The 24,088-nt window shown below is 51.5% G+C and overlaps 1 protein-coding gene across 3 annotated transcripts in view; it reads right to left on the bottom strand.

Annotated features, from left to right (window-relative positions):
• GLI2 (GLI family zinc finger 2) overlaps window positions 1-22,576 on the bottom strand; it is a 154,781-nt gene extending 132,205 nt beyond the window's left edge. For all 3 annotated transcript variants that reach the window (XR_013217880.1, XM_077273287.1, XM_077273288.1), the window contains exon 1: window positions 22,179-22,576. The gene's annotated coding sequence lies outside the window, so the exon portion shown is untranslated. The remainder of the gene's footprint in view (window positions 1-22,178) is intronic.
• Window positions 22,577-24,088: the final 1,512 nt, after the last annotated feature.

Raw genomic sequence — 24,088 nt, 5'->3', positions numbered from 1 at the left:
TCAAGAGAGGGGTCTACCCCTGGTTCGGGGACAGCTTCTGCCAGGAAACCCGACATCTCATCCCAATCAAGATCCCTCTTCCCCAAGAGGTGCGAGTAGAAGGATCTGACAACCTCCAGGATCCCTGATCTGGATCGCCTCAGGGACCCTGTAGTGTCGACCAGTCCTGTAACCACTTTACTATTCACTGACATCTTGCAGTTTCTGTAAGGGTCGGGCGAGCGGTACTTCCCGTAATCCCTCTCAAAAACCAAAGATGTGTGTCTATCGTACTGACACCTCATAAGCAAAGATTTCACTCTGGAGATCTCCTCGCGGCTACCTCCAGTTGAGACAAGATGCTCGAGTTTCCTCCTCAGACCCTGATACAGGCGGTACCTGCTCAGACTCCTGAGGCTCGAGAGCTGGCGGAAGAATCTCGCCACCCTTTCCTTGAACATCTCCCACCACTCTGACCTACTACTACAAAGATCCAGTAAGGGTACCTGGCTCTGAAGAAAATCCTCAAAGGACTGTCTTATCTCCGCTTCTTCCAAGAGAGACGAATTGAGCCTCCAAAAGCCTCTTCCCATCCGGTGGGTCTCTGTAACATTCAGAGAAAACAAAATTAAACAGTGGTCGGAGAACTCCACCTCAACAACAGACACTGCTGAAGAGACAGCTTCCTCCTTTAAATAAAACCTATCTATTCTGGACCTACAGTTACCTCTATGATAGGTGAACCCCTCGTGGCCTGGGGTGTGCCGAATGTGGACATCCACCAGGCGAGCCTCACTAGCTATACTATTAAGGGCGACGCTATCATAAGTCAGCTTGTCTCTGGAACCTCCTCTATCTCGGGGCCTCGTGACAGCATTGAAGTCCCCTCCAAAGACAACCTGCCGACTTGTAAAAAGGTAGGGCTTGATCCTCATAAAGAGACACTTCCGGTCCCACTTAGATTGGGGACCATAGATGTTAATGAGCCGGAGCTCTTGTCCCTTCATGAGGACATCTAAGATCAGGCACCTCCCCATTTCTAACTCAATAACCCGTCGGCATTCCACCGGTGCGGTAAAAAGGACCGCCACTCCGCTATACGGCTCGGCCGCAAGAGACCAATAGGAGGGCCCGAGTCTCCACTCCCTCTTAGCTTTAAACACATCTGCCATGTTTGGCAGCCTGGTCTCTTGCAAAAAGAAAATGTCAGCTTCAACCCGGCTGAGAAAATCAAAGGCCGCAAATCTAGCTGTATTTGACTTTATGCTGGCGACATTAATGGACGCCAGCGTCAACGGAGTGGGTTCCGCCATCATTGGTGATTGAGTTAGATGGCTTTCTTTTTCCCACTCCCCTTATCCTCTGCCTCAGAGGAGGAATTCTTTCCCCCTTAATGACATGGAGGTATCCATTTTTTTCGTCCTCGTCTCCGGACTCTGGGCCAGTCCCTCCCTCCAAGGATCTTACGTTCCCAGAAGGAGGAGACTCGGCGCCCCCTGTGAGCCCCGCCGAAGCCAGAACCTCACCCTCAGCTTCCTCCTCAGAGGAAGAGATGTTTTCAAGGGCTTGGAACCGGTTAGAAAGACCAACCAGAGGGGAGTCGGTTTTTCCTTCCTTAGGTACCTTGGTCAGAGCGGGAGAAGATTTTTTATCTCCCTTCTTTCTTTTCTTTTTGGTGCCGAGCTTACGCTTGTCCTCTAGCCACTGCCTATTATCCTCATCCATACTTTCATAATGGGAGGACTCTGAGGCAGTGGCACTCTCCTCCCTGTGGATCCTCCTGACCTCCTCATCCAACTCATCATCCCTTGGGGCCTCAGCAGCAAGACTGGCATCCAGGACAGGGGCCGCCCCAGTAGCCCGAGGCTCGCCCAGCTCCCTATCCTGTCTGCGCTTGTCTAGACGCCTTAGCTGGGCAGGCGTCTTTTTATTGCTTTTCTTCCTTGGCCCCTCAGCTCCCTCACCCCTGCTAGTCCCTATCCCAGCAGAATCAGCCTCACGGCTTTCTCCCACCGGGGTCACGACTGCGTTAGCAAAGGAGCGAGGACAATGGCTGAATGGGTGACCTAACTCACCACACAGGTGGCACCTAATCTCCACACAAGATGCAGCAAGATGGCCGACATCCCCACACAATGCACACTTCTGCACAGTGCAGTTTGCGCTGAAGTGTGTGGGGTCGCCGCACTTGTGACAGAGCTTCGGTTGCCCCTGGTAGAAGACCAGGATACGATCCCTACCCAGGAAGGCAGATGATGGTATGTGGGCAACCGTACCACCTGAACGTTTAAGTTTTACCATAAACGTCCAGGCCCCTGACCAGATACCAAACTCGTCACGGTTTTTCTTTGGCATCTCCACTACCTCTCCATACCGGCCAAGCCACGTCATGATGTCATAACAAGAAAGCGACTCGTTACATGTCATCACGGTCACTTTCTTGACTTGATTTTGGCGAGACACCGCCTGAACGGCAAAGTCTCGCCAGCCGGGCTCATTTTTTGCCAACTCATAGTTCGACCAGAAAAGTTCAAGCCCCTCCGGCCGAACAAAGCTGACATCAAACTCAAGTGTGGAATAGGGATGTATCAAGGCGTAGATGTCAATCGCCTTGAAGCCCATCCTCAGCAGGAGCTCCACAACCTTCAACCTTGGAGGACACGCATCACTGCCCCTCCACTGAAGACGGACCACATTCCTACGCACACTACCCGGCCCGGCTGTTGGGAGGGACCACACTGTATCCCCCCCTCTTTGCTCTCGGAAGGCCCCGAGGCCATGCCTCTCTATCCAGAAGGATAGATCAACCTCTCGACCCTCTACCATTAGTGATCTCTCTCCCTTCTTTAGAGCTTCCAGGAGACGCCGTTGCAACATGCCGTCCCCAGAGCCCAGAGACGAGGAGGACGCCCTATTTCCCCCGGAGGTGACAGCGGCATAACTCCTGACAGGTGCTGCCACCACCGGGGGGACAACCGGACCAGTGACCACATCCACACCAACAGCATCACCATTACCCACCTCCATAACCTCCTCACCCTCCACCAAACCAGCAACCACACCACTAGACAAAGACTTTTCCTCATCCGTACCCACCACCACATTCACTCCTGCTGGACCAGTGACAACAGGGGGTGACATTTTGGCCTCCGCATCATCAGGCACAAGGGGCTGAGTCTCCTCCACAGAACTGGAGGTGACCTCACCCCTGGTTTTATGTGTGCCCTCCGCATCATCAGTTGATATTTTCCGCTGCTTCATGGTTGCTACCAGGCGCCGCTGATCTTTCGCTGTTGTGAGGCACCGCTGATCCTTAGCATCAGGATCTTGTTGACCAGCGGCGCCAACACAGAACAGGACTTTGGAGGGAGGACCGGAACGCCCAGCCCCGGTAACCCCCTCACACTGCCGCCGCTTCTCAACTAAGTGATCAGCGGCAACAGCATTCAGGGGCACCGAGGCTACCGGAGCTGCCCCTGACACCGGGCTGCTCCCCCCTCCCACTGGGGAGCGCACCACAGTATCGTGGCCTGATTTTTCGCCCGCCGCCGGGCCGCCCTCACTGTCCAGCCTCTCGGCTGATGCACCTGCTGCTACGTCCCCGCTACTACAAGCAGAAACGGAGCTCTGCGCCTCACTACATTGCTTTGTAGTCTCCCCGCGCCTTTGCACCGGATCCACAGCAGAACCCGGGCTGGGCTGGGCAACGGGGCTTATACAGCGAGCTGACCCTGCAGCCGACTCAGGGGGTACAGGGAGGGGGGCATATACATAGCTTACCGCTTCCTGCAGCTTAGGTTTGATCTTCTTCACATTTTTTTTCCGGCCCCCAGGTGCCTCCTCTGGCAAATCATCACCAAGATGGAAGTTCTGAAGGCACACTGGGGACTCCAGGAGCTTGATCTCCGCCATTAGTGCCCCTCCCTGGCCGATGTCACTGTCCTCCCCAGAGCCAGCAGAACTGCGACGAGATGTCATTGTCGCCTGTCCAGCAGGGAGCTCGCCGCACGTGGCCTGTGAGTGACTAAGCAGGCTGCCAGGTGGGGCTTTCTGCTGGTCATCATCCTCCTCCTCATCATCATCATCCACCTGGCACTCAGGCTGCAGCCCTATCTGCCTTTGCTCTCTGTTATCAGCCATTTCTCTGAATCGATCTTCATTAATAAGTTTTTCCTTAAATGGTCCACTTTTTTCTCTGATGAAAGCTTTTCTGACTTCAAGCTCATTGATGTCATCCTTCAGTCTCCTTACCTCTGCCTGGAGCTGATTCTTCCTCGGTTTGGAGGAACCTGCAGCTTTGTTGCTTGTGCAGCGCAGCTCCTCCCGGAGCCTTGTGATGGTCTTGCTTGCGTCTTCATACTCACGGAGGTGGCTCATGACCCGGGAGGCATAGGTGGACACAGACTCCCGGGGGCTCTGCAGCGCCCAACCCTCTTCAGTGAGGTCGGCCTCACCTCCGTGAGCACTCAGCTTTCCTCCAGAAGGACCGCCATCTTGCACACTAGCAGGCTTCTCCTCCATGGAAGCCTTGCGGCTTCTCTGGGTCTCTGCAGACCTGGGGGGAGTAGGAGCCACATTGCTGCGACTCCTGGTGGAGCGTCTCACCCCCGAATCCTCTGATGTGCAGGCTGGTTGCTGGTTCCTTCTGCCCCCCGCCAGCCTGGTCCGGGAAGCAGAAGCCTGGGACTTGGCTCCTTCACTCATCCCAGGAAACCCACTCCCTCCCTGGGTAAGAGAGAGAGCAGGTCCCCGGGTGGAGAGGTGGTGGTTCTCAGGAGCTCAGGAGCACACTGCAGGTTCAGCAGCGACCGCACCCACAATCAGCACAGTGAGTAGCAGCTGAGCAGAGCTGCACCCACTATTCTGCTGGTGCAGTCACTGTGCACATACATTACATTACTGATCCTGAGTTACATCCTGTATTACACCCCAGAGCTGCACTCACTATTCTGCTGGTGCAGTCACTGTGTACATACATTACATTACTGATCCTGAGTTACCTCCTGTATTATACTCCAGAGCTGCACTCTCTATTCTGCTGGTGCAGTCACTGTGTACATACATTACATTACTGATCCTGAGTTACCTCCTGTATTATACTCCAGAGCTGCACTCACTATTCTGCTGGTGCAGTCACTGTGTACATACATTACATTACTGATCCTGAGTTACATCCTGTATTATACTCCAGAGCTGCACTCACTATTCTGCTGGTGCAGTCACTGTGTACATACATTACATTACTGATCCTGAGTTACATCCTGTATTATACCCCAGAGCTGCACTCACTATTCTGCTGGTGCAGTCACTGTGTACATACATTACATTACTGATCCTGAGTTACCTCCTGTAGATCTTTTATTATAAAAATGAAAAACATAACAACAATAATAGCAGAAAACATAACAAAAATATTAGCCAGAAAATAATCAGTATACTGAACACTGGTCCAGCCGCTCATTCTCTCCTCTCACACATATTATACAGTATATACAGAACAATAACTTCAGGTCCGGTCACCAAACAAAATAATAATAACAAATAAAATAAACAATGGAAAACAAAGACTATATACAGGAATTTTTTTTTTTTTTTTTTTTTTTTTTTTTAGTTTTAAATAAAATAACTACAAATTAAACAAATATATACAATACTACAAGCTATCCTCCATTCCCAACCCCCCGCACTGACCTGAGAGCTGGTCCTGCGTCTCATGCCTCAGTCCATGTCCAACGTCCATAGGCCAGATCAGGCAGTGCCAGTTTTTCCCCCAAACAACCCGGTGTCCCATAGTCCCACAAGATAATCCCACCTCCCCCCTTTTCCCACCACCCAACCTAACACCTACACCCAAATCTATATCCCCATTTTTTTTACAATATATACATTATATACAGCAGCACACACCACAATAATTACAAAACACGAAGCCCAAGCTTGGCGCCTGCAGCCCTACATCACTGTATAATGATCAAACAAAACAAAAATCTACAGTGTCAGCAGCAGCCCACCACCAGGAAAGGAGATGACCAGACTAGGGCACACTAAAAGAAAAGCCCCTCCAGAGGAGCGCGGCCCTCCGTGCGCCCAGTCTCCCATACTCCAGAGAGCGCACCTTCACCAGGTCACCGAGTATGGTCCTAAACACATCGTCCACTGGGAGGATTTTTCGTTGCGTCGATACTAAGCACCGTGCGTTCCACGTGTGATACCTAACCACTGCGCTAACTAGAAATAAGGTGCAGCGGTCCCGACCACCCAGGTCTCCGAATGCTCCATAGGCCCATTCCGCATAGGAGAGACCGGCCAGCCGAGACCAGCCAATGAAGGCGCCCACCCTGTTGTACACCTCTGTGTTGAAGGGACAATGAAGCAGGAAGTGGTCCATGCTTTCCAGCAAGGTACCACAATGCTCCCGAGGACAATTCCTGTCCTCAGAGCTCCTACACTTCAGATTGTCCCTCACACACAGTTTCCCATGGAAGCAGCGCCAAGCCAAGTCCCAAAACTTCGAGGGGATCCTGATAGAATTCAAAAGATGCAAACCCACCCCAAGATCCCGACTTGGGCAGTCCCTGAGCGCCAGAGGCCTCTGGAAATGGGTCAACAGAACCCTACTGTCAAGTAGTTTCCTTGGCAGAGTCCTGATCTCCCACATTCCCAGACCCCACCGACGAATTACCTTCAGAACCAAGGTAGCGTAAGCCGGAAGATGTCCATGCGGTGTGCGAAGATCCTTCACTTGCCCTCCTGTCTCCCATTCCTGGAAGAAAGGCTGAAACCATCCCCTACAGGAGAATACCCACGGAGGAGCCCTCTCTTTCCAGAGGTTTGCGATATTGATCTTAATGAAGGTATCCACAAGGAATACCACAGGGTTGACCATACCCAACCCTCCTAGTCTCCTCGTACGGTAAGTAACCTCCCTCTTGACCAGGTTCAGTCTATTCCCCCATAACAGTTGGAAGAACACACTGTAGACCCGAGTCCAGAGAGATTCCGGCAAGATGCACACACTGCCCAGATAAATCAGTAAAGGGAGCAGGTAAGTTTTGCTCAGGTTTACCCTTTCCCTTAGGGTCAAAGACCAACCCTTCCATTGGTTCACCTTCTGAGTGGCGATCTCTAGCCTGCTGTCCCAATTTTGTTTGGGGTAATCCCCCTGGCCAAATTCGATGCCAAGGACTTTTGCAGAGACTTTGGGTCCTGGAAGGGTGTCCGGGAGCTCAAAACCAGGATCTCCTCCTCCCAGCCAGAGACTCTCACACTTATCCCGGTTGATCTTGGACCCGGATGCCTCCGAGTAGCGATCTACCTCTGACATCAGCCACCCTGCCTCCTCGTGAGAGGAAGCAAACACAGTGACATCATCGGCATACGCCACCACCCTCAGAGTGGCTTCCGGTGCTGCCTGATCCATCCCGATCCCGGCCAACGGTCCACGCTCCACCCTCCTAAGAAGAGGGTCAATCGCAAACACGTACAGCAGCGGGCTCAAGGGACAACCCTGGCGAACACCGGACCCAACCTCAAAAGAGCTACCAATCCAACCATTCACAAGCGGGAAACTCTCTGCCCCACTGTACAAGGTCTTAAGCCAATCAACAAACCCCCCCGGCAGGCCATATCTCAGAAGGACGGACCAGAGGTACTCGTGATTAACCCGATCAAACGCTTTTGCCTGGTCCAGTGACAGCATGTACCCCTTCCAGTGACCAGCCCTACCCTGCTCCACTGCCTCTCGGACACAGAGCACAGCACTAAATGTGCTGCGGCCTGGAACAGAGCAATGCTGGGCCCCCGAAAGGAGTCGGGGTGCAAATTTCACCAGCCGATTAAACAGCACCTTTGCCAGAACCTTCCTGTCTGCATTGAGAAGCGCTATGGGACGCCAATTCTCAATGCAAGACGGGTCCTTACCCTTTGACAAGATGATCAGAGCAGACCTCCTCATTGACTTCGGCAGAGTGCCCGAGGAAAGACACTCATTGAATACCTCAGTCAAGAGGGGAACCAAAACGTCCTTAAAGGTCTTATAGAATTCAGATGTTAAGCCATCTGGACCAGGCGATTTTTTGGGAGCAAGCCCTTCAATCGCCAACTGAACTTCCTCTTCCCTGATCATTTCTGTCAAAACATCAAGAGAGGGGTCTACCCCTGGTTCGGGGACAGCTTCTGCCAGGAAACCCGACATCTCATCCCAATCAAGATCCCTCTTCCCCAAGAGGTGCGAGTAGAAGGATCTGACAACCTCCAGGATCCCTGATCTGGATCGCCTCAGGGACCCTGTAGTGTCGACCAGTCCTGTAACCACTTTACTATTCACTGACATCTTGCAGTTTCTGTAAGGGTCGGGCGAGCGGTACTTCCCGTAATCCCTCTCAAAAACCAAAGATGTGTGTCTATCGTACTGACACCTCATAAGCAAAGATTTCACTCTGGAGATCTCCTCGCGGCTACCTCCAGTTGAGACAAGATGCTCGAGTTTCCTCCTCAGACCCTGATACAGGCGGTACCTGCTCAGACTCCTGAGGCTCGAGAGCTGGCGGAAGAATCTCGCCACCCTTTCCTTGAACATCTCCCACCACTCTGACCTACTACTACAAAGATCCAGTAAGGGTACCTGGCTCTGAAGAAAATCCTCAAAGGACTGTCTTATCTCCGCTTCTTCCAAGAGAGACGAATTGAGCCTCCAAAAGCCTCTTCCCATCCGGAGGGTCTCTGTAACATTCAGAGAAAACAAAATTAAACAGTGGTCGGAGAACTCCACCTCAACAACAGACACTGCTGAAGAGACAGCTTCCTCCTTTAAATAAAACCTATCTATTCTGGACCTACAGTTACCTCTATGATAGGTGAACCCCTCGTGGCCTGGGGTGTGCCGAATGTGGACATCCACCAGGCGAGCCTCACTAGCTATACTATTAAGGGCGACGCTATCATAAGTCAGCTTGTCTCTGGAACCTCCTCTATCTCGGGGCCTCGTGACAGCATTGAAGTCCCCTCCAAAGACAACCTGCCGACTTGTAAAAAGGTAGGGCTTGATCCTCATAAAGAGACACTTCCGGTCCCACTTAGATTGGGGACCATAGATGTTAATGAGCCGGAGCTCTTGTCCCTTCATGAGGACATCTAAGATCAGGCACCTCCCCATTTCTAACTCAATAACCCGTCGGCATTCCACCGGTGCGGTAAAAAGGACCGCCACTCCGCTATACGGCTCGGCCGCAAGAGACCAATAGGAGGGCCCGAGTCTCCACTCCCTCTTAGCTTTAAACACATCTGCCATGTTTGGCAGCCTGGTCTCTTGCAAAAAGAAAATGTCAGCTTCAACCCGGCTGAGAAAATCAAAGGCCGCAAATCTAGCTGTATTTGACTTTATGCTGGCGACATTAATGGACGCCAGCGTCAACGGAGTGGGTTCCGCCATCATTGGTGATTGAGTTAGATGGCTTTCTTTTTCCCACTCCCCTTATCCTCTGCCTCAGAGGAGGAATCCTTCCCCCTCTTTAATGACATGGAGGTATCCATTTCCACGCGTTTTTTATTTTTTTCGTCCTCGTCTCCGGACTCTGGGCCAGTCCCTCCCTCCAAGGATCTTACGTTCCCAGAAGGAGGAGACTCGGCGCCCCCTGTGAGCCCCGCCGAAGCCAGAACCTCACCCTCAGCTTCCTCCTCAGAGGAAGAGATGTTTTCAAGGGCTTGGAACCGGTTAGAAAGACCAACCAGAGGGGAGTCGGTTTTTCCTTCCTTAGGTACCTTGGTCAGAGTGAGAGAAGATTTTTTATCTCCCTTCTTTCTCTTCTTTTTGGTGCCGAGCTTACGCTTGTCCTCTAGCCACTGCCTATTATCCTCATCCATACTTTCATAATGGGAGGACTCTGAGGCAGTGGCACTCTCCTCCCTGTGGATCCTCCTGACCTCCTCATCCAACTCATCATCCCTTGGGGCCTCAGCAGCAAGACTGGCATCCAGGACAGGGGCCGCCCCAGTAGCCCGAGGCTCGCCCAGCTCCCTATCCTGTCTGCGCTTGTCTAGACGCCTTAGCTGGGCAGGCGTCTTTTTATTGCTTTTCTTCCTTGGCCCCTCAGCTCCCTCACCCTTGCTAGTTCCTTCCCCAGCAGAATCAGCCTCACGGCTTTCTCCCACCGGGGTCACGACTGCGTTAGCGAAGGAGCGAGGACAACGGCTGAATGGGTGACCTAACTCACCACACAGGTGGCACCTAATCTCCACACAAGATGCAGCAAGATGGCCGACATCCCCACACAATGCACACTTCTGCACAGTGCAGTTTGCGCTGAAGTGTGTGGGGTCGCCGCACCTGTGACAGAGCTTCGGTTGCCCCTGGTAGAAGACCAGGATACGATCCCTACCCAGGAAGGCAGATGATGGTATGTGGGCAACCGTACCACCTGAACGTTTAAGTTTTACCATAAACGTCCAGGCCCCTGACCAGATACCAAACTCGTCACGGTTTTTCTTTGGCATCTCCACTACCTCTCCATACCGGCCAAGCCACGTCATGATGTCATAACAAGAAAGCGACTCGTTACATGTCATCACGGTCACTTTCTTGACTTGATTTTGGCGAGACACCGCCTGAACGGCAAAGTCTCGCCAGCCGGGCTCATTTTTTGCCAACTCATAGTTCGACCAGAAAAGTTCAAGCCCCTCCGGCCGAACAAAGCTGACATCAAACTCAGGTGTGGAATAGGGATGTATCAAGGCGTAGATGTCAATCGCCTTGAAGCCCATCCTCAGCAGGAGCTCCACAACCTTCGACCTTGGAGGACACGCATCACTGCCCCTCCACCGAAGACGGACCACATTCCTACGCACACTACCCGGCCCGGCTGTTGGGAGGGACCACACTGTATCCCCCCCTCTTTGCTCTCGGAAGGCCCCGAGGCCATGCCTCTCTATCCAGAAGGATAGATCAACCTCTCGACCCTCTACCATTAGTGATCTCTCTCCCTTCTTTAGAGCCTCCAGGAGACGCCGTTGCAACATGCCGTCCCCAGAGCCCAGAGACGAGGAGGACGCCCTATTTCCCCCGGAGGTGACAGCGGCATAACTCCTGACAGGTGCTGCCACCACTGGGGGGGCAACCGGACCAGTGACCACATCCACACCAACAGCATCACCATTACCCACCTCCATAACCTCCTCACCCTCTACCAAACCAGCAACCACACCACTAGACAAAGACTTTTCCTCATCCATACCCACCACCACATTCACTCCTGCTGGACCAGTGACAACAGGGGGTGACATTTTGGCCTCCGCATCATCAGGCACAAGGGGCTGAGTCTCCTCCACAGAACTGGAGGTGACCTCACCCCTGGTTTTATGTGTGCCCTCCGCATCATCAGTTGATATTTTCCGCTGCTTCATGGTTGCTACCAGGCGCCGCTGATCTTTCGCTGTTGTGAGGCACCGCTGGTCCTTAGCATCAGGATCTTGTTGACCAGCGGCGCCAACACAGAACAGGACTTTGGTGGGAGGACCAGAATGCCTAGCCCCGGTAACCCCCTCACACTGCCGCCGCTTCTCAACTAAGTGATCAGCGGCAACAGCATTCAGGGGCACCGAGGCTACCGGAGCTGCCCCTGACACCGGGCTGCTCCCCCCTCCCACTGGGGAGCGCACCACAGTATCGTGGCCTGATTTTTCGCCTGCCGCCGGGCCGCCCTCACTGTCCAGCCTCTCGGCTGATGCACCTGCTGCTACGTCCCCGCTACTACAAGCAGAAACGGAGCTCTGCGCCTCACTACATTGCTTTGTAGTCTCCCCGCGCCTTTGCACCGGATCCACAGCAGAACCCGGGCTGGGCTGGGCAACGGGGCTTATACAGCGAGCTGACCCTGCAGCCGACTCAGGGGGTACAGGGAGGGGGGCATATACATAGCTTACCGCTTCCTGCAGCTTAGGTTTGATCTTCTTCACCTTTTTTTTCCGGCCCCCAGGTGCCTCCTCTGGTAAATCATCACCAAGATGGAAGTTCTGAAGGCACACTGGGGACTCCAGGAGCTTGATCTCGGCCATTAGCGCCCCTCCCTGGCCGATGTCACTGTCCTCCCCAGAGCCAGCAGAACTGCGACGAGATGTCATTGTCGCCTGTCCAGCAGGGACCTCGCTGCACGTGGCCTGTGAGTGACTAAGCAGGCTGCCAGGTGGGGCTTTCTGCTGGTCATCATCCTCCTCCTCACCATCATCATCCACCTGGCACTCAGGCTGCAGCCCCATCTGCCTTTGCTCTCTGTTATCAGCCATTTCTCTGAATCGATCTTCATTAATAAGTTTTTCCTTAAATGGTCCACTTTTTTCTCTGATGAAAGCTTTTCTGACTTCAAGCTCATTGATGTCATCCTTCAGTCTCCTTACCTCCGCCTGGAGCTGATTCTTCCTCGGTTTGGAGGAACCTGCAGCTTTGTTGCTTGTGCAGCGCAGCTCCTCTCGGAGCCTCGTGATGGTCTTGCTTGCATCTTCATACTCACGGAGGTGGCTCATGACCCGGGAGGCATAGGTGGACACAGACTCCCGGGGGCTCTGCAGCGCCCAACCCTCTTCAGTGAGGTCGGCTTCACCTCCGTGAGCACTCAGCTTTCCTCCAGAAGGACCGCCATCTTGCACACTAGCAGGCTTCTCCTCCATGGAAGCCTTGCGGCTTCTCTGGGTCTCTGCAGACCTGGGGGGAGTAGGAGCCACATTGCTGCGACTCCTGGTGGAGCGTCTCACCCCCGAATCCTCTGATGTGCAGGCTGGTTGCTGGTTCCTTCTGCCCCCCGCCAGCCTGGTCCGGGAAGCAGAAGCCTGGGACTTGGCCCCCTCATTCATCCCAGGAAACCCACTCCCTCCCTGGGTAAGAGAGAGAGCAGGTCCCCGGGTGGAGAGGTGGTGGTTCTCAGGAGCTCAGGAGCACACTGCAGGTTCAGCAGCGACCGCACCCACAATCAGCACAGTGAGTAGCAGCTGAGCAGAGCTGCACCCACTATTCTGCTGGTGCAGTCACTGTGTACACACATTACTGATCCTGAGTTACATCCCGTATTATACTCCACAGCTGCACTCACTATTCTGCTGGTGCAGTCACTGTGTACATACAATACATTACTGATCCTGAGTTACATCCTGTATTATACTCCAGAGCTGCACTCACTATTCTGCTGGTGCAGTCACTGTGTACATACATTACATTACTGATCCTGAGTTACCTCCTGTATTATACTCCAGAGCTGCACTCACTATTCTGCTGGTGCAGTCACTGTGTACATACATTACATTACTGATCCTGAGTTACATCCTGTATTATACCCCACAGCTGCACTCACTATTCTGCTGGTGCAGTCACTGTGTACATACATTACACTACTGATCCTGAGTTACATCCTGTATTATACCCCAGAGCTGCACTCACTATTCTGCTGGTGCAGTCACTGTGTACATACATTACATTATTGATCCTGAGTTACATCCTGTATTATACCCCAGAGCTGCACTCACTATTCTGCTGGTGCAGTCACTGTGTACACACATTACATTACTGATCCTGAGTTACATCCTGTATTATACCCCACAGCTGCACTCACTATTCTTCTGGTGCAGTCACTGTGTACATACATTACATTACTGATCCTGAGTTACATCCTGTATTATACCCCACAGCTGCACTCACTATTCTGCTGGTGCAGTCACTGTGTACATACATTACACTACTGATCCTGAGTTACATCCTGTATTATACCCCAGAGCTGCACTCACTATTCTGCTGGTGCAGTCACTGTGTACATACATTACATTATTGATCCTGAGTTACATCCTGTATTATACCCCAGAGCTGCACTCACTATTCTGCTGGTGCAGTCACTGTGTACACACATTACATTACTGATCCTGAGTTACATCCTGTATTATACCCCACAGCTGCACTCACTATTCTTCTGGTGCAGTCACTGTGTACATACATTACATTATTGATCCTGAGTTACATCCTGTATTATACCCCAGAGCTGCACTCACTATTCTGCTGGTGCAGTCACTGTGTACACACATTACATTACTGATCCTGAGTTACATCCTGTATTATACCCCACAGCTGCACTCACTATTCTGCTGGTGCAGTCACTGTGTACATACATTACATTACTGATCCTGAGTTACATCCTGTATTATACCCCACAGCTGCACTCACTATTCTTCTGGTGCAGTCACTGTGTACATACATTACATTATTGATCCTGAGTTACATCCTGTATTATACCCCAGAGCTGCACTCACTATTCTGCTGGTGCAGTCACTGTGTACACACATTACATTACTGATCCTGAGTTACATCCTGTATTATACCCCACAGCTGCACTCACTATTCTGCTGGTGCAGTCACTGTGTACATACATTACATTACTGATCCTGAGTTACCTCCTGTATTATTCCCCAGAGCAGCATTCACTATTCTGCTGGTGCAGTCACTGTGTACATACATTACATTACTGATCCTGAGTTACATCCTGTATTATACCCCAGAGCTGCACTCACTATTCTGCTGGTGCAGTCACAGTGTACATACATTACATTACTGATCCTCAGTTACATCCTGTATTATACTCCAGAGCTGCACTCACTATTCTGCTGATGCAGTCACTGTGTACATACATTACTGATCCTGAGTTACATCCTGTATTATACCCCAGAGCTGCACTCACTATTCTGCTGGTGCAGTCACTGTGTACATACATTACATTACTGATCCTGAGTTACCTCCTGTATTATACCCCAGAGCTGCACTCACTATTCTGCTGGTGCAGTCACTGTGTACATACATTACATTACTGATCCTGAGTTACATCCTGTATTATACCCCAGAGCTGCACTCACTATTCTGCTGGTGCAGTCACTGTGTACATACATTACATTACTGATCCTGAGTTACATCCTGTATTATACTCCAGAGCTGCACTCACTATTCTGCTGGTGCAGTCACTGTGTACATACATTACATTACTGATCCTGAGTTACATCCTGTGTTATACCCCAGAGCTGCACTCACTATTCTGTTTCCATCTCAGTGAAGTTTCCTAACAACCCCTGCTTATAACAGGCCCTGATTATAATACACAGGGCAGGGGCCCGGGGTCCTATACTATAAATATCAGGCCCTGAATATAACACACAGGGCAGGGTCCCGGGGTCCTATACTATAAATATCAGGCCCTGAATATAGCACACAGGGCAGGGGCCCGGGGCCCTATACTATAAATATCAGGCCCTGAATATATCACACAGGGTAGGGGCCCGGGGCCCTATACTATAAATATCAGGCCCTGATTATAATACACAGGGCCCGGGGCCCTATACTATAAATATCAGGCCCTGAATATAACACACAGGGCAGGGGCCCGGGGCCCTATACTATAAATATCAGGCCCTGAATATAGCACACAGGGCAGGGACCCGGGGCCCTATACTATAAATATCAGGCCCTGAATATATCACACAGGGCAGGGGCCCGGGGCCCTATACTATAAATATCAGGCCCTGAATATAACACACAGGGCAGGGGCCCGGGGCCCTATACTATAAATATCAGGCCCTGAATATAACACACAGGGTAGGGGCCCGGGGCCCTATACTATAAATATCAGGCCCTGAATATAACACACAGGGCAGGGGCCCGGGGTCCTATACTATAAATATCAGGCCCTGAATATAACACACAGTGCAGGGGCCCGGGGCCCTATACTATAAATATCAGGCCCTGATTATAATACACAGGGCAGGGGCCCGGGGTCCTATACTATAAATATCAGGCCCTGAATATAACACACAGGGCAGGGGCCCAGGGTCCTATACTATAAATATCAGGCCCTGAATATAACACACAGGGCAGGGGCCCGGGGCCCTATACTATAAATATCAGGCCCTGAATATAACACACAGGACAGGGCCCGGGGCCCTATACTATAAATATCAGGCCCTGAATATAACACACAGGGCCCGGGGCCCTATACTATAAATATCAGGCCCTGAATATATCACACAGGGTAGGGGCCCGGGGCCCTATACTATAAATATCAGGCCCTGAATATAGCACACAGGGCAGGGGCCCGGGGCCCTATACTATAAATATCAGGCCCTGAATATATCACACAGGGTAGGGGCCCGGGGCCCTATACTATAAATATCAGGCCCTGATTATAATACACAGGGCAGGGGCCCGGGGCCCTATACTATAAATATCAGGCCCTGAATATAACACACAGGGCTGGGGCCCGGGGCCCTATACTATAAATATCAGGCCCTGAATATATCACACAGGGCAGGGGCCCGGGGCCCTATACTAAAAATATCAGGCCCTGAATATAACACACAGGGCAGGGGCCCGGGGCCTAATACTATAAATATCAGGCCCTGAATATATCACACAGGGTAGGGGCCCGGGGTCCTATACTAAAAATATCAGGCCCTGAATATAACACACAGGGCAGGGGCCCGGGGCCCTATACTATAAATATCAGGCCCTGAATATAACACACAGGGCAGGGGCCCGGGGCCCTATACTATAAATATCAGGGCCTGAATATAACACACAGGGCAGGAGCCCGGGGCCCTATACTATAAATATCAGGCCCTGAATATAACACACAGGGCAGGGGCCCGGGGCCCTATACTATAAATATCAGGCCCTGAATATAACACACAGGGCAGGGGCCTGGGCCCTATACTATAAATATCAGGCCCTGAATATAATACACAGGGCAGGGGCCCGGGGCCCTATACTATAAATATCAGGCCCTGATTATAATACACAGGGCAGGGGCCCGGGGCCCTATACTATAAATATCAGGCCCTGATTATAACACACAGGGCAGGGGCCCGGGGCCCTATACTATAAATATCAGGCCCTGAATATAACACACAGGGCAGGGGCCCGGGGCCCTATACTGTAAATATCAGGCCCTGAATATAGCACACAGGGCAGGGGCCCGGGGCCCTATACTATAAATATCAGGCCCTGAATATAATACACAGGGCAGGGGCCCGGGGCCCTATACTATAAATATCAGGCCCTGATTATAATACACAGGGCAGGGGCCCAGGGCCCTATACTGTAAATATCAGGCCCTGAATATAACACACAGGGCAGGGGCCCGGGGCCCTATACTGTAAATATCAGGCCCTGAATATAGCACACAGGGCAGGGGCCCGGGGCCCTATACTATAAATATCAGGCCCTGAATATAGCACACAGGGCAGGGGCCCGGGGCCCTATACTATAAATATCAGGCCCTGAATATAACACACGGGGCAGGGGCCCGGGGCCCTATACTATAAATATCAGGCCCTGAAAATAACACACAGGGCAGGGGCCCGGGGCCCTATACTATAAATATCAGGCCCTGAATATAACACACAGTGCAGGGGCCCGGGGCCCTATACTATAAATATCAGGCCCTGAATATAACACACAGGGCAGGGGCCCTATACTATAAATATCAGGCCCTGATTATAATACACAGGGCAGGGGCCCGGGGCCCTATACTATAAATATCAGGCCCTGAATATAACACACAGGGCAGGGGCCCGGGCCCTATACTATAAATATCAGGCCCTGAATATAATACACAGGGCAGGGGCCCGGGGCCCTATACTATAAATATCAGGCCCTGAATATAACACACAGGGCCGGGGCCCTATACTATAAATATCAGGCCCTGAATATAACACACAGGGCAGGGGCCCGGGGCCCTATACTATAAATATCAGGCACTGATTATAACACACAGGGCAGGGGCCCGGGGCCCTATACTATAAATATCAGGCCCTGAATATAACACACAGGGCAAGGGCCCGGGGCCCTATACTATAAATATCAGGCCCTGATTATAATACACAGGGCAGGGGCCCGGGGCCCTATACTATAAATATCAGGCCCTGAGTATAACACACAGGGCAGGGGCCCGGGGCCCTATACTGTAAATATCAGGGCCTGAATATAACACACAGGGCAGGGGCCCGGGGCCCTATACTATAAATATCAGGCACTGATTATAACACACAGGGCAGGGGCCCGGGGCCCTATACTATAAATATCAGGCCCTGAATATAACACACAGGGCAGGAGCCCGGTGCCCTATACTATAAATATCAGGCCCTGAATATAACACACAGGGCAGGGGCCCGGGGCCCTATACTATAAATATCATGCCCTGAATATAACACACAGGGCAGGGGCCCGGGGCCCTATACTATAAATATCAGGCCCTGAATATAACACACAGGGCCGGGGCCCTATACTGTAAATATCAGGTCCTGAATATAACACACAGGGCAGGGGCCCGGGGCCCTATACTATAAATATCAGGCCCTGAATATAACACACAGGGCAGGGGCCCGGGGCCCTATACTGTAAATATCAGGCCCTAAATATAACACACAGGGCAGGGGCCCGGGGTCCTATACTATAAATATCAGGCCCTGAATATAACACACAGGGCCGGGGCCCTATACTATAAATATCAGGCCCTGAATATAACACACGGGGCAGGGGCCCGGGGCCCTATACTATAAATATCAGGCCCTGAATATAACACACAGGGCAGGGGCGCGGGGCCCTATACTATAAATATCAGGCCCTGATTATAATACACAGGGCAGGGGCCCGGTGCCCTATACTGTAAATATCAGGCCCTGAATATAACACACAGGGCAGGGGCCCAGGGCCCTATACTGTAAATATCAGGCCCTGATTATAACACACAGGGTAGGGGCCCGGGGCCCTATACTATAAATATCAGGCCCTGAATATAACACACAGGGTAGGGGCCCGGGGCCCTATACTATAAATATCAGGCCCTGATTATAACACACAGGGCAGGGGCCCGGGGCCCTATACTATAAATATCAGGCCCTGATTATAATACACAGGGCAGGGGCCCGGGGCCCTATGCTATAAATATCAGGCCCTGAATATAACACACCGGGCAGGGGCCCGGGGCCCTATACTATAAATATCAGGCCCTGAATATAACACACAGGGCAGGGGCCCGGGGCCCTATACTATAAATATCAGGCCCTGAATATAACACACAGGGCAGGGGCCCGGGGCCCTATACTATAAATATCAGGCCCTGAATATAACACACAGGGCAGGGGCCCGGGGCCCTATACTATAAATATCAGGCCCTGATTATAACACACAGGGCAGGGGCCCGGGGCCCTATACTATAAATATCAGGCCCTGAGTATAACACACAGGGCAGGGGCCCGGGGTCCTATACTATAAATATCAGGCCCTGAATATAACACACAGGGCAGGGGCCCGGGGCCCTATACTATAAATATCAGGCCCTGAATATAACACACATGGCAGGGGCGCGGGGCCCTATACTATAAATATCAGGCCCTGAATATAACACACAGGGAAGGGGCCCGGGGCCCTATACTATAAATATCAGGCCCTGAATATAGCACACAGGGCAGGGGGGCCCTATACTATAAATATCAGGCCCTGAATATAACACACAGGGTAGGGGCGCGGGGCCCTATACTATAAATATCAGGCCCTGAATATAGCACACAGGGCAGGGGGGCCCTATACTATAAATATCAGGCCCTGAATATAACACACAGGGTAGGGGCGCGGGGCCCTATACTATAAATATCAGGCCCTGAATATAACACACAGGGAAGGGGCCCGGGGCCCTATACTATAAATATCAGGCCCTGAATATAACACACAGGGAAGGGGCCCGGGGCCCTATACTATAAATATCAGGCCCTGAATATAACACACAGGGAAGGGGCCCGGGGCCCTATACTGTAAATAGTGGACACAAACCTTCTCTCTCGGTCGCTGCCATACAGAGAGGGTTGTGAGCAGCGAATCTTCGTACTTATGCCGACTACGTTTTATCTGGATACAGTAAATATTTACAGATTCTATAAAACAATAAACACAAATGTTACAATTCGTCTCCCCACATTATAATTTCCCTTCTGTCTAGATTTCTATGAACCTTTCTTCTCCAATGTTTCTGGCGTTCCCAGCCATCCTCCCTCGTCCTCTCGCTTGCTCTGGGCTCATTTGTACCCAGCCCACCGCCGCCACATTTACATCCATCCTGTTTTCACTCCACGATTGTGCAGGATTAAGTCTAAAACAAACTTTCTTCACAATCTTCCAATCCCTGCACAAAATGTTCTTAACAGCGACAACTTCAGTGCAAACAACAGACATGTGCCGTCGTCGCCCCAGGGTCCAGCAGCGACCCTGGATCCTCTGCCCTGCACTTGCCCCTGGGGCAGTTAAACAGTTAACATGTGATGTGAGCAATGCTCAGGGCTGGAGGAAGTGATTGTCTCTGATGCACATTCCTCCTAACCCTGGATGACTCTCAGCTTTATCACTGAGGTCTCCAGCTTGCTCAGCTCCAGACTTGACCCTCAGTTCTTCTTCCTATCTCCTGAGTATCAGTATTTCCCTGAAGAGCAGTCCCTCAGATAACACCTCTGAGACTATTGAGGAGTGATGAGGAGTCTGAGCTTCTCACCTTCCCCAGATAATGTGGCAGATAGCGCCGAGCACTAGCACAACTGCTGCTTATGGCCATATCTCACGACGATGCAATGGATTCTGCACAGAAATGTATCCATCATACCTGGAATGTTTCTTGCAGAAATTTCTGTGACTATTCCTCCCATTCAACATATAATATAACCATTTCAGAAAGAGCAGAATGTATCAGAATCCATGATACTTCACAGTAATAGTATGGAAATGGGAACAGGTACTTATAAAATGGTTCTGCATCAATATTAGCAAGTTCTGATAGGATAGCTTTGGAAATGTGTTCACGCAGCAGGCTCAAAATACAGCTCTAATTTATGGGGACAGAGTCTGTGTGTTCTCCAGGTGTAGATTCTTAGTGCAGTCTCTGGGTATATGGGGCATGGAGGTGGCATCTCTGGATATATGGGGCATGGAGGTGGCAGCTCTGGGTATATGGGGCATGGAGGTGGCATCTCTGGGTATATGGGGCATGGAGGTGGCATCTCTGGGTATATGGGGCATGGAGCTGGCATCTCTGGGTATATGGGGCATGGAGCTGGCATCTCTGGGTATATGGGGCATGGAGCTGGCATCTCTGGGTATATGGGGCATGGAGGTGGCATCTCTGGGTATATGGGGCATGGAGGTGGCATCTCTGGGTATATGGGGCATGGAGGTGGCAGCTCTGGGTATATGGGGCATGGAGGTGGCAGCTCTGGGTATATGGGGCATGGAGGTGGCAGCTCTGCGTATATGGGGCATGGAGGTGGCAGCTCTGGGTATATGGGGCATGGAGGTGGCATCTCTGGGTATGGGGCATGGAGGTGGCAGCTCTGCCTATATGGGGCATGGAGGTGGCAGCTCTGGGTATATGAGGCATGGAGGTGGCAGCTCTGGGTATGAGGCATGGAGGTGGCAGCTCTGGGTATATGGGGCATGGAGGTGGCAGCTCTGGGTATATGGGGCATGGAGGTGGCAGCTCTGGGTATATGGGGCACGGACCTGTCACACTTTCGTTAGGTTTTGCTCATCTGTTCTGGCTCCTTATGGCTCCTTGGTTCTTGGCATCACACAGATTGTAAAGTTTGCAACAAACTTCGCCCCAGTGTAATAATGAGGAGCAGGAGACGCGCTCGCACCAGGAGGCGACTATTCACACAGTGAGCGGCTTTACGTCCAGCATTGTGCTCCACATAAAGGAGGATCGTGTCATTGTATCCTCACCCATCCCTTGTAGATTGTAAGCCTTCGCGGGCAGGGTCCTCTCTCCTACTGTACCAGTTATGACTTGTATTGTTCAAGATTATTGTACTTGTTTTTATTATGTATACCCCTCCTCACTTGTAAAGCGCCATGGAATAAATGGCGCTATAACAATAAATAATAATAATAATAATAATAATAATTGTTCCCTGTGGCATTGTCTGCTCCTCTGCGGCTTCTGTCACTGAGCTGCGACCCTGGCACATGAATAAAGGGGACAATGGGGCAAATACTGACCAGAGGGGATCCATGAAGCAGCCAGTACTGAGCCGCAATATACACAGAGGGGCACATGGCAGGACGGGGCCCCCAATAATGGAGCAGCAGCCCCCCGATACAGCCCAGAGCCATGTACAGGGCAGGGTGAGGGGCATAAAGCACTTACCTCAGGGGTAATAATCCTCGGGTCCAGCAGGCATGGGGGTCCCGGCAGATCAGGAGGAGGGGGCCATGGTCAGAGCTGCCAGCAGCCGGGATCCATTGGGGTTCAGCCCAGATGCCCCCAGAACAGAAGCCAGAGGAGCGGAGCAGAGGGATCCAGGCTCCGGGGGTCCTCGGGGGAGCTCAGTCCGGGGGTCCTCGGGGGTCGGGGGTCCGGGGAGGGGTCCGGGCAGGGAGCCCCGGATTGTCGGGGGAGCGCAGCCTGCAGCAGCCTGAAGTCCCGGGGAAGTTGAGCGCAGAATAAAGTTTGGAGCCTCCTCCCCCCAAACTGTGTCACTGCCCCCCTGACTGGAGTCAGATGATCTGAGCCCATTACTTCAGCCCGGACTGATCTGTTTTCAATCTTCCCTCCTCCTCCTCCTCGACCCCCCCCCCCCTCACCCCTCCCTGCCCCCCCCCCCCCTCACCCCCTCCCACCCTGCCCCCCCTCACTGCATCCATTTGCTGCTCCGGATGGGAATGGGGCTCATTAAAGTCCCAGTTCGGGCGCTGAGGGGTTAACCCTGGCTGGATGGCGGGGGTGATGGTGGTGTCTGCAAGGGGATCCTCTGCACAGCCCCCCCCCCCGGTACAATCATCACTGATCGGCCCCTCGTCACCGTCTGAGACGGAAAGTTTCCCCGATTTGTTACATTGTTGCAGCCTCCGGTCCAATCAGAAGATTCTCTGCTCATCTGGAAATTGCATCCAGCTTCATTCAGAGTAAATTATTGATCCGGAGTGATCGCTCCACCATGAAATTACCGCAGGATTTGATGATCGCCCAGTGTTGCGGTTTTAACACGTTTTCTTCGTTGTGGTTTTATGCGTTTACAAACAAGAAGCCACAGACTTTGTATTATTCGCATTAATTGTATCTAAGCTGCATTTACACTCCGCACAATTTGTGATTTCTGGGGCATTTAGACAGTATGTGTGAACAGACCCTAAAAAGAAATTCTTTACTTCTCTACAATAAAACTTGTGGACTGATGTGAAGATGAAGCGATTCTTCTTCCCCAACTAAACAACCGTCCACGTCTGGCGAGGTTTTATGCTGCAGAAGTCGTGCATTTGTTTTCCGCGTAGATCCATGTATGTGGCGGCTCAGTCCTGCCCCTTACAGAAAGGCTATACGTTCATGGGCACATGTGGATTCTGTAGATGAACCCGGTATAGTGGGACCCTACTGACATCTGCCATTGGTGTATTGGACGCGGGTTGGTATCTGGATAAAACTGAGTCATTATTTGGACCTGATTGCTTGACACCAAGTATTTGCATTCCAATGCCGGCTGCCCAGTACTGAGCCATTGTTCTCAGAGGAAGTCTCAAAGAGGACCCCTATCCTCCTTTATAGGGTCAGGTCATTTGCCCGTTGGCTTCCAGGCAAGGGTTGGATTCACTATCTAATGTGATGTGCCACACAAGTTCACAGTCATATCAGGCAATCGTCTGGTCCATTCCTGTTGCCACTAAAATCTGTCATAAAATGTCAGAAGACTTCAGGAAAAATTTGGATAAATCGTTATCCTCTTGTTATAACCTCACTACAACAATTTTAATGTGATCTCATATTAATGAGTGTAAACTCTTCATACTCAGGGTCTGTATCTGGTATTTCTGTTTATCTCCCAGTCAAGACAATATGAAATGCAGTCCAGAGATTAATAGGCCCTGTCGGAAATTAAATGAATATTGTGATATTATATTTTTCACATGTACCGCAGGTAAAACACACACTAAGGAATTACTTCTGCCCACAAAGAAATAAAATACGATTCTGTCTGCAGCCACCACTAGGGGGAGCTCCCTGTATACAGAGATACATGATAAGATCCTGTCTGCAGCCACCACTAGAGGGAGCTCCCTTTA

This window comes from Ranitomeya variabilis, chromosome 7, assembly GCF_051348905.1.
Source record: "Ranitomeya variabilis isolate aRanVar5 chromosome 7, aRanVar5.hap1, whole genome shotgun sequence".
Lineage (NCBI taxonomy): Eukaryota > Metazoa > Chordata > Amphibia > Anura > Dendrobatidae > Ranitomeya > Ranitomeya variabilis.
Note: the sequence above shows the minus strand (reverse complement) of the source record. Positions and strands in the feature narration are given on the sequence as shown.